General features: G+C 41.2%; 1 protein-coding gene across 7 annotated transcripts in view; it reads right to left on the reverse strand.

The window, feature by feature from the left end:
* LOC121928780 (golgin subfamily B member 1-like) overlaps positions 1-10,229 on the reverse strand; it is a 231,752-nt gene that overhangs the window by 215,708 nt on the left and 5,815 nt on the right. The window lies entirely within an intron of this gene.

The raw sequence follows: 10,229 nt of genomic DNA on the forward strand, positions 1-10,229 counted from the left end.
CTTTAGACAATAACACCCCAAATCCATACAACACTGATACCTTTATTCAACCAACCCAAATGCACAAAATGTATGGGGCAAGCATGGGAAGCTCCATCGGCTTAGACAGTAACACCCCAGTTCCACAAACTTGGGGTGTTAATAAAAGTGATACCCTTATTTGGCGCAGGATGCATTTGGTGCATTTCGTTTGGCCAAATAAAGGTCTCCTTGTTGTGGGGATCTGGGGGTGTTATTGGACTTTTAATACATTGACTGTGTCAGGATCCTTTCCTTTTGACCCAACCAAGGCAGTGAAGTTGGGGGAGAGGGATTCCACAAAGAGACACACATGGAAAGTTGCCTTATTATACTGTACAGGTAGATCCTGTCTCAATGCCCAGCTATTTGATCAAATACGGTACCGATCAAAGGAGGGGGGACCTAACTCCTCTCCCCTCCCCTCCCCAAATAATTATTATTATCTTCTTCCTTGGCTGATCATTAAGTCATTGGCACGTTTTTCCCCTCTGCCTCTGCCTTTCATAAGTGGCTCCTTTGCAAATGAAGGCAAGGTTGGGCCGGGAAGGGTTACTGACTCCATCCATCCATCTCTCTATGGCTAGGGAATGATATTCTTGCAGCTGCAGCTGAAGGCTTAAGCATGTCCCTAAAAGAAACAGCTATCTCATCATCTTTTCCAAGCCCCTGCCTACCTCTCTCTCTTCACCTCTAACCCTCCTCCAGGATAATTCACACCCTGCAGCCTCCTGCAGCCTTGTTAAGAATTAAGCTTCCCCTTAGAAATGCAGAGGCAGCAGCCTCAGGATGGAGCTGGGTCTCTCTCTTTCTCTATCAAGTACAGGCAGGGATGGGGATGGGGGGAAACTCTGCTCTGGTGGCTTCTGAATAAGTTACAGTTATCTAAGAAAAGGGAGGGAGGAGATCAAAGCCCATAAACATGGTGGTGAAATATACCAGACAATCTCCTTGTGCGTATTTCCTCCATAAAACATGATTGTGATGGTAGTGGTGGTATTGGTAAAAAAATTAAGCTCATCTGTAATTGTGTCCTTTTTAAAGCTAAGTGTGGCTCGTCCCTTGAGCTTTCATCCTGGAGAATCATGGCAGAAGTGCCAGGACCTTCTCTAAAGGGCAGTGGTGCCAGGTGGATCAAGTTCCTTCATAGGCTTCGGTGGGCATGGCCTCCCTGGTGCCTCTTTCAAAACACAGGTCACTAGATAAACAACAAATGGTTCAGAAACAGACACTTTCTTCTCATCTGGGAGCTCTTCTTGTTCAGCTCTGATTATATCTTCATAAGATTTGTGAGAGAGCCAGCATGGTGTAATGATCTGAGCACTGGACTACAAACCTGGAAAATTAATAATTAGAATTAAGCTTCCCCTTAGCAATGCACTGACAGCGGCATCAGGATGGAGCTGTGTGTCTCTCTGAAGTACAGGCAGGGATGCGGATGGGGAAACGTCTGCTCTGGTGGCTCCTGAAGAAGTTAGTTACTTAAGAAAAGGGAAGGAGGAGATCAAAACCTACAAACATGTTGATGAAATATACCAGACATTCTCCTTGTGTGTATTTCCTCCATAAAACATCATGATGATGATGATGATGATGAAAATTAAGCTAATTTGTAATTGCCTACTTTTTAAAGCTAAGTGTGGCCGGTCCCTTGACCTTTCATCCTGGGGAATCATGGCAGAAATGGCAGGACCTCCTCTAAAGGGCAGTGGGGCCAGGTGGATAAAGTTCCTTCATTGGCTGCAGTGGGCATGGCCTCCCTGGTGCCTCTTTCAAAACACAAATCACTAAGTAAGCAACAAACTGTTCAGAAACAGACACTTTCTTCTGACCTGAGAGCTCTTCCTGTTCAACTCTGATTGTACAGTTGGCCCTCCATATCCACCAATTTTTTATACACAGATTCAATCATCCATGGTTTGAAAATATTTAAAAAATATATAAATTACTAAAAGCAAACCTTGATTTTGCCATTTTATATAAGAGACAACACTTTACTAGACTGTTGTATTTAATGGAACCTGAACAACCACGGATTTTGGTATCCATGCATGATCCTGAAACCAAAACCCAGCAGATACCTCACTATATTTTCTTAACATCTGTGTAGTGTAATCAGTGTGGTGTAGTGGTTTGAGCATTGAACTACAACTCCGTAGATCAGAGTTCAAATCCCCGCTGGGACATGGAAACCCACTGGGTGACCCTAGGCAAGTCACACACACTCAGTCCCAGAAAACCCTATGATACCCCATGATAGGTTCACCTTAGAGTCACCATAAGTCAGAAACTACGTACTTGAAGACACACAACAAGAAGTGTGTAATCAGTGGTGAGGGAACTTACTACTGAACACACTCAGAATTGTTGTCACCAATATTATACAAATGCTGATGTCTGACTTTCGAATGTATGAATCCTCCATGCATGGTTTAAGATCTGACCAGTTGCTGGAACCATAATTATCTAGTACTCCTAAAATATTGTATTTGTTGTCACCCCAGAATATGCATACATTGTCAACATGGTAGAATTCAAAGATATAGCAGTGTTAATCTGGATCAGTTTGCAAAGGGATCTTGTAAGAGTTAATATGTAAACAGGATTCCTGCTTATGGGGGAATGTTACCCAAACCAAAGCATACTAAGCATGCTGGACTAAGTTCAGACATTCATTCCATGTTCCAGGTTAGTCTTAAGAGGAAGTTGGATGCTGTCATTTTCCATCAAGGGCTACTTTTCACAGGACACAGATGAGTTGTGGCTTACAGCCTTTGTGCCTCAAAATATAAACCAAGAGCCACATGTAGGTAGTCAGACTCAAAAAGATGACTCCTCTGAATAGGCCATGGACTCCTTCAACTTTATTACATTGGAAATCTCTATAGGGAGAAACTATTCCATATCCATATTATTTTTTCAAAAAAATAATTTATTTAGGAAATCCAAGTTAAAGTATACAGAAAAGGAGAATATCCAAACTAACAGATCCTAATTGCCAGACAAAAATAGAGCAGTACATTCATATTGTTAATATGTAAATGGAAGCTTTATCCCATTCACTGTTTTTGGTTGCAGGTCTTGTTTAAGATCCATGCATCTTTAAACTGCAAGGAAGGCAAAGCCATCTAGACCTCCTAGCGAAAGAGGAGGCAATGAATATAGGATCGCATATTGAGTATATGATGGCACTGAAAGGCCTCTAAGGATGGTGGGCAGTGAGATTGTCACAAGCAGCCGAAAATCACACTTTTCTCTTTCTTGCCATGCCAGCCACTGCATCACATCTTTAGAAATGGCAATCTTGCCTGTGGCTGCTTTTAGCCACATTATTCTGGGGTCTGGGTTTGGAAACCATGCCCTGTGAGGGAGCTATGTATGTTTAACCTGGAGAATAAAAGGTTAACAGGTGATATGATAATCCTATTTGAAGAGATGCCATATTGAGGATGGAGTAAGCTTGTTTTCTGTTGCTCCGGAGAATAAATCCAGAGCAATGGAGTCAAACTACAGGAGAAGAGATTCCAGCTCAACATTAGTAAAAACCTCGTGACAGTAAGAGCTGTTTGACAGTGGAACACACTCCCTCTTTGGAGGTTTTTAAACAGAGGATGAGATGGTCATCTGTGGGGTGTTGTGCGTGCTTGTTGTGAGTTCCTGACTGGCAAGGGTTTGGAAGGTGGTCCTTGCGATGTCTTCCAACTCTATCATCATGGTGACGCAGTGGTTAAATGCCTGTACTGCAGCCACTCACTGAAAACCACAAGTTGCAAGTTCAAGACCAGCAAAAGGCTCAGCTTGACTCAGGCTTGCATCCTTCTGAGGTCACTAAAATGAGTAACCCAATTGTTGGAGGGAAATTAGCTTACAGTTGTAAACACTAGACACTGCTTAGGTGGTATGAGCTTAAGGTATAAAAATGAGCTTGTTTGTTGTTTGTTTATAATCAATGATTCTATTTCTAAGGCTGACTGTGTGGAGCAGTCGAGATAGCTAGCAAAACATACAAAGCTTACCAAGTTCAGCATTTGACGATTAGGACGCTAAGAGAACAAAATTTACTCAGACTCTGGAAAAGTTACTTTTGGGGATGACAGCTACCACAATCCTCCACTGTTTGCAAGTACACATATATCTCTTGATAACTTACATTGATGGTAAATCTGGGTAGTGTCTGTGTTTACATGTGTTCTGAACCACTGGTCAGGTTTCTGTTAGCTGCAGCTAAAATGTGCAATATTTAAATTACTGATTTTCAGTCACAACAAATGCAGTTATGTTGGAGTTTAAATCTGAGATAGCTTTTTTGTAGAAGACAAATGGTTGCTGTTTGTGATCATCAAGTGATAAACATTCATGTGATGTCAGATATCAGATCCTGGCAAATTGTCTAATAGAGCTAGAAATCACATAAACCAATATCCAAAACAGATGTTGAGATTTTCTATGCAGGCATTTTGTAATTTTTAGAATACTCTTAGGGTTGCCATTTCACGGTGGTGGGCGGGACTTTCCCGCCTCCTGGGGGGCATGCCTAGTCCGTCCCGCCCCATTCCTGGTGGCTGCCCAACTCTGAGCTCCCAGGGCTGCTGCCTGCCTTTATAGAGTGCTGCCTGTGCAGCTTGCTGGAGCAGCAGCAGGACTGACTGAACTAGCAGGGCGGGGGCTGCTGCCGCCTGCCTCTATTGGCCAGCTCTGCTTCCTTATTTGGCATGCTCCAAGACTCAAGCAGGGAGGGCTTTGACTAGAAGCTGTTTAGTGTCTTTTTCTCTCTTTTCTTCTTGTTATTCCGTTTTTTTCTCTCCTCCTCTTCCCTCCTCTTTCTCCTCTCTTTTTCTTCCTTTCTCCCCCCCCTCATCTTCTTTTTCTCTTTCTTCCTCTCTCTAAGCACCCTCCTCTTCTTCTCAGGGGTCCAGGGCTTCTCAGGCTTTGCTCCCATTAGAAAAGAAAAAGGCTTTGACTCTGTCCATAAATCCCTCCTAAGTTGAGACATACCTGGGAAAAAGAGGGGTGAGGGTTTGGGGGGGTTGAGGGGGAAAGGAAAAGGAGGAAGGGGGAAATTGCTAAGAAGGCTTGGGAGTGGGGAAATATAGTTTGCAGTGGCACAAGGGACTTAAATGCAAATGCTATGCCTGTTGGTAGTGGGGAAATGTAGTTTGCAGTGCCACAAGGGTCTGCCTGTGGTCTTTTAAATGCTATGCCTGCTTGGGAGTGGGAAAGCAGTTTGCAGTGGCACAGGGACTGCCTGTGATCTTGCAAATGCTATGCCTGCTTGGGAGTGGAATGTAGTTTGCAGTGGCACAAAGGATGCCTGTTGATCTTGCAAATGCTATGACTGCTTGGGAGTGGGAAATGTAGTTTGCAGTGGCACAAAGGATGCCTGTGATCTTGCAAATGCTATGCCTGCTTGGGAGTGGGAAATTTAGTTTGCAGTGGGACAAGGGATTGCCTGTGATCTTGCCAATGCTATGCCTGTGGGAGTGGGAAATGTAGTTTGCAATGGCACAAGGGATTGCCTGTGATCTTGCAAATGCCTATGCCTGCTTGGAGTGGGAAATGTAGTTTGCAATGGCACAAGGGATTGCCTGTGAATTTGCAAATGCTATGCCTGCTTGGGAGTGGGAAATTCTAGTGCAGTGGCACAAGGGATTGCCTGGGATCTTGCAAATGCAATGCCTGATTGGGAGTGGGAAATTTCGGAGAATTGGGGGAGGTATTGGCCAGAAGAGAAGTACATCAGCTGTCTAGGTAATGCCAAAATGTTCCATTTTGAGCATGCCTAAAAAACGCATATATTAACATTTAAAAAACAAACATGTGTCCTCCCATTTTAAAAACATGCTCTACATTTTAAAATGTGGGCCCTACATTTCCTACATTGTCCCGTTTGGTAGGTCCTGACTTAGGGCAACCCTATACTCTCATTAACTTTCAAAGCTTTCAGCATACAAAATTGGATTTGGAAGTTCCCACTTTGGGCAATTTTTTTTACACATAAAAATATCTTTATCTGTTCTGCGTGTTGAGCTATAGAGCATGCATGCTAACAATGTTTGTGCTCTTTGTATATGTTATTCCATGCCACAAACTGGATAGGAAAATAGAATGGTGGCATACCAAATGTTCAACATTTTAGAGAATCAGTGTATTTTACTACTGTATTTGGTACTTTAGTTAGCTAGTTTGAATCATGGAACCTATGTAAATCAGAGAAAGACAAAGCTGAGTTTTATGTGGCAGGCAAAGTATTAAATCATATTACAGAAGAAGGGACCTACTGAAGAGGTATATATAGCTCTCTGAAGCCAGAAGGGTGTATCCTTTATTCATGGGTGTATGTCAAGACATAATCAACATTTTTGTAAGTGGAATTTCCATTCATATCTGAATTAAGCTATTTCCATAAACGTTCAGTATTTGACAGTTCAATGGATAAAAGAACAGACAGTGTCAGTTCTCTATGGATATAGAACAAGAAGCAAAATAAGCACTTTATAGCATTCTAAAACTAACATGGATTAACTTGAACTGCACCCTTTTGCAAACTATGTCCCTCCACTTAAAAGACCAACAACAAATTTTTATTGATTAGTCAGCTGACCGTATCAATAAAAGACAAAGAAGTACAAAATACATAATACAAAATCTAAATGTTACAATGTCCAAATACAAACAAGAATAAAAAATTGATCACGCCTAAAAACTCTTATAAAATTAAGTAAAAGCTAAATAAAAACAAATTGTGTAAAACAAACTACAGTCTGCAACAATCTAAAGCAGAGTGGGGAGGAGGGAAGGGATGGTTGGAAATGTTTAAATGAACTCATCATCACCATGGCACAGAACCCTGTCACTTAAAAAAACAACAACTGAAGGGTTAGGGTTGATCACATTGTTAAACCGAGGAGAAAAAGGAAATAGAAGCTGAATTCCAGCACTGGTGCCCTCATCCCTCCTCCTTAATAGAAATGGTTGACCAGAAATGATACTACTACCCAGGAAGAAAAAGATGGGAGTGGCATAGGCTGCATCCACACTGGAGAAAATAATCCAGTTTGACAATGCTTTATCTGCCAAGGCTCAGTGCTATGGAATTCTGGGAACTGTAGTTTATTGTGGCACCAGAGTGCTCTGACAGATGCTAAATGTGTCATAAAATACAATTCCCAGAATTCCATAGCATTGAATCACGGCAGATAAACTGGTTTCAACCTGGATTATTTCTGAAGTGTGGATGCATCCATGGTTTCTGACTGTGATCCAGAATGCTTAAATGAAAGAGGTGGTGTAAAATAACCAATAGAGAAATGAATATATCTTCCCAGTGGAAGATGTGTAACCTCTCCTGGTATCTTAAGGTCATGCATTTATTTTGATGGCGGCATGCTATTTTCCTCTTAAGTCTCTTTCACACTACATAATTATAAAACATTAATGTCATTTTTAATTGTCATGGCTGACTCCTATGTATCCCTGGGATTGGTAGTTTGATGAGGTGCAACAGTTTTCTGACAGAGAAATCTTAATAACTTGCAAAACTACAGACCTCAACATTTCTTAGAGTCCTATATTAGAATGGCAGTTACAATGGTATCAAAGTACTATATTTATGTAGTGTGAAAGAGATATAAGTCAACATAATAAAAGTTTCAGACATCAGGATATGAATTGCTTGTGGAGGCATTATGTTACTTTATCCTGTAAAATGCAACATATTTATCATATGAATAGATCTTAAAGCATGTGTTTTCTCTTCCCAAAATGGCATACTTCCAGCTGGAAAACTAAAAATTCATAATTATAGAGAAAATGTGTGTATATTTAATTTTTGCCTTCTGAAATTCTGAAACCAGTATCTCTAGAATTGTGTTCTCCTGTTTGAGCCTGCCATTTTCTGAAATTCTGGCCTAGATTAGTTAAAAAGTTAGTTAGTTAAAAAGGTTCCATAAATGTGGGCTTTTTGTTGTGGCACTCCAATTCTGGAACATCATCTTCAGGGCCATTTGCTTGATGTTGATGCTGCTATTGTTTTAGTACCAGGCTAAAATGCCTCTGTTTTATTGAGCCTTTTACTCCAAACGATGAGGAACTGTTTACAGTGTGCCCACGCTGTACCGGGCACACTACATGTGACTTCAAGCTTACGCTGAAGCCGCATGACAATAAAGTGTATGGCACATGAGCCACGAGCACATATATATTTTTGTTTTGTTTTGCATATTTTGGAATTTATGGTGTGTTGCTGTGGTCTCGGTTTTTTTTTTTTTCCAACTGGAAAATCAGTTTTGGTGGAAAGACAGGATAGAATTAAATCGATAAATAGCAATTCTGCACATTTTTTGACATGTAAATCCCACTGTATTGACTGGGGTTTATAAATGATTTCAACATAGCCAATTCTTTGCTATAAACAAGGAGGGGGAGAGAAGGGAGGAAAAACATCATCACATGCAGTTTTTATTGAGACCTCTTGCTTTATCATGGTTAAAGGTGAAATGGAAATCAGGTATTTTACATCTTTATATTCAATCAATGATTGTTTGTCACAAGAATTATGCCTGGCATGCTGTTCATGAATTACAAGGGATAAGTCTAACTCAAGCCATTGCATTTCATTTTTGCAGTGCACCCATGCCATATGTGGCTTTCAGCTTATGCTGAAGCTGTGCTATAATAATAAAAAAGATTGTTGTTTATGATGAGGCTAGAGCATAAACATTTTTTGCCTTATGCGGGGGTGGGTGGGTCTGGAACGGTTCCTCCATGTAAGGTAAAGGCCCACTGTATATCTATTCTAAACATGCAACAACCAGAAGTCTCTTATGACTTACCTTTTAAGCCAGGGGTAGGCAACCTCTGGCCCGCGGGCCGGATGCGGCCCGGCGAGGCCTTGGGACCGGCCCCAGCCCGGTCCTGCCGCCAATTGCCGCCGGGGCCTTTGGGGGGATGTGCATGGGAACCGCCATTCTACGTAGTAGCCATGGGGTGTCACACAGGCACAACTGCTCACCGCTTACAAAACTGAGTTTGCTACGTTGTCACACCTCGTTATGGGGGTAGTATTTCCGCACTGTGATTTAAAAACGAAACGCCGCTTTTTGTGGTTTCTTTTTTTCCCTCTCTCCTTTAACCATTCGTTTTTTGGATGCCTCTTCTTCTCGAGTCTCCACTTCCTCCCTTTTTTTTCGTTCTTTCCCACATACTCCCCTACCTTTTGCCCCGCTGCACAGTAATATCTGTTTATCCTGGCAGATTTTAGATTCACTCCGCGGGACTTCAGAAATGTGAAATTTTAGCTTGCATAATTGTTAGAGATACTTTTAAATACATTTTATTTCTTAGACACAGCTACCAAAAAAATAATATTACGTTACATCCGCTCGCACACCAACATACCGACTATCCCCCTCAGATTAAAGTTTTTTTCTTACTTTCGCAGGCACGAAAATGGGTATGCATATCTTACATCCAATATATCCCTGGTATATGATATCTGCACAGTTTTTCTTTTTCCCTGCATTTGCAAGGTTATTTGGATGGTGTTCCTCAGTTTTTGTGCCTGTTTTGTTCCCAGAATTCAAATAATTTATTCTTGGGTACAACCATGATTGGAGCACATATTACTCATGCATAAGAGCCCGGGAGAGCAGCTCGGCTAGCGAGCTTATGCTAACAATATTCAATTCGCAACTGCTTCCCATTTGCTCCTTTCACTAAAAACTCCCATTATGTGCTGGGGTGATATTACCCTTTTCCCCAAGGGCACGGATTGAAAAAGTGGTACTGCCAGCATACTCACTTCAAACCATGACATTGAATAATGGGGAATGGACTGGATGAAACTATGCATATGATGTGCTTTTTAAACACATTCAAAAGAAAATGTAATTCATTGTTAATGTCGTTACTGCTTTTCTGTTTATTTTGGTAGATCATAGGTGGAATATTCTGAATGGTTAGGAGTTAAGTGAGATCTCCCTATAATTTCTTTATGCTGTAGTCCTTCTTTTTACAAGAAAAGGTTTAGAATCCTCTGCTTTTTTTTTCCTATGTAAATCAATAATTCCTGAATTCCCAAAGATCTTGCAATAAAAATGTATTTAACAGTGAAGTGCAGTGTGTGCTGACTTTTAATTTGCAGGGCGATAGTACAGTACTATTAATTAATCCTGCTCAGAGAGTTGTTACATGCCTGTCATATTTCTTTGGTT

Source organism: Sceloporus undulatus, chromosome 1, assembly GCF_019175285.1.
Source record: "Sceloporus undulatus isolate JIND9_A2432 ecotype Alabama chromosome 1, SceUnd_v1.1, whole genome shotgun sequence".
NCBI classification, from domain to species: domain Eukaryota; kingdom Metazoa; phylum Chordata; class Lepidosauria; order Squamata; family Phrynosomatidae; genus Sceloporus; species Sceloporus undulatus.